This window comes from Lactuca virosa, chromosome 2, assembly GCF_052849685.1.
Source record: "Lactuca virosa cultivar CGN04683 chromosome 2, Lactuca_virosa_CGN04683_v6, whole genome shotgun sequence".
NCBI classification, from domain to species: Eukaryota; Viridiplantae; Streptophyta; class Magnoliopsida; order Asterales; family Asteraceae; genus Lactuca; species Lactuca virosa.
Genome location: NC_136427.1, coordinates 78,452,501 through 78,453,627, shown reverse-complemented (window position 1 = coordinate 78,453,627; position 1,127 = coordinate 78,452,501). Strand labels below are relative to the sequence as shown.

Here is a 1,127-nt window from a genome sequence, read left to right as displayed (position 1 = left end):
TCAGTACTTATTGTTATACCGTTCGTGCCCCTCAGAGCCACTTAACTCGCCTCACGTCACTTCGCTCGCCTTGGGAGGAAGGCTACTGACGGTAGCGAATCTCAGAATACGAAGAAGATCAGAAAGGCCATCATAAGAGCAAACAAGGCAATGGCTTCCGTGAGAGCAAAGCCTAAAATGGCATAACCAAACAATTTAGTATCCAATTCCGGACTCCGTGCTACTGAATGGATCAACGAACTGAATATCTTTCCAATTCCGACTGCTGCTCCAGCTAAAGCAATTGTAGCAGTTCCAGCACCGATTTGAAACCCTCCATAACATCTTTCAAAGTTTTCATTTCAGTCTATTAATTGGAAGCAGTATTTTTCTTCTTATCCGAACATTCGCTAGCTGGCAACACAACTTTGACCACCCAAAAAAAGATCTCAAGTGATTAGGCGGGGACAGGATTCGAACCTGTAGTCTTCAGATCATGAGCCTGATGAGTTGACCATTCCTCCACCCCGCTTGATGAATTCCCATTCAAAAAAGGTCAATTAGCTAAGATCGATCAGAAGGTGTGTTAAGCATATAGTCATTGTGGTTACAGACGGGTTCAGTTTGCGATTAGACTAAGAACCTTCTCCGTCTAAGCAGGTTAGGGGAAGAGAAGCAAGCTAGCCCCGCCTACCTCCCATCTATATCTATAGGCGGCAATGGTAAGAGCTGGTAAGCATGGCACCGGCACTCAGCCCTTCCCCCTTACTCCAAGAGCCGAAACAGCCTCTATTCCTTCAAACACGTGTAATTGAGAGAGTCAGAATATCAGTGCCTTCGCTTACCTGTTTAACCGTGCCCTCCTATCACACCTATCTCCCTTTTCCTTCCCTCCGGGCTCTCCTCTGACCACGAGTGGCGTACTCCGGTATGAACCCGTCTTGACCGCAATTGCAGGAATAGGTTGACTTTCTTTCATTTTGGTTATAGAAAGTGAAAGTTCTTTCGTTTAGTACGAGATCGCTTCACACCTCGCAGTGCTTACACCTCTCGCCTATCGAAGTTCTGTTCAAAAACCTCGTCCGAGAACTTGTATAGAGAAGGATTTCCCGTGGCGCAGCAGTTCTTCCATACCAACTTAGCTGCCC

General features: G+C 46.5%; 1 non-coding gene across 1 annotated transcript; it reads right to left on the bottom strand.

The window, feature by feature from the left end:
- Positions 1–438: 438 nt before the first annotated feature.
- On the bottom strand, positions 439–511 carry TRNAM-CAU (transfer RNA methionine (anticodon CAU)). Its single transcript has one exon. It is a non-coding gene; the product is annotated as a tRNA-Met (tRNA).
- Between the last annotated feature and the right edge of the window lie 616 nt (positions 512–1,127).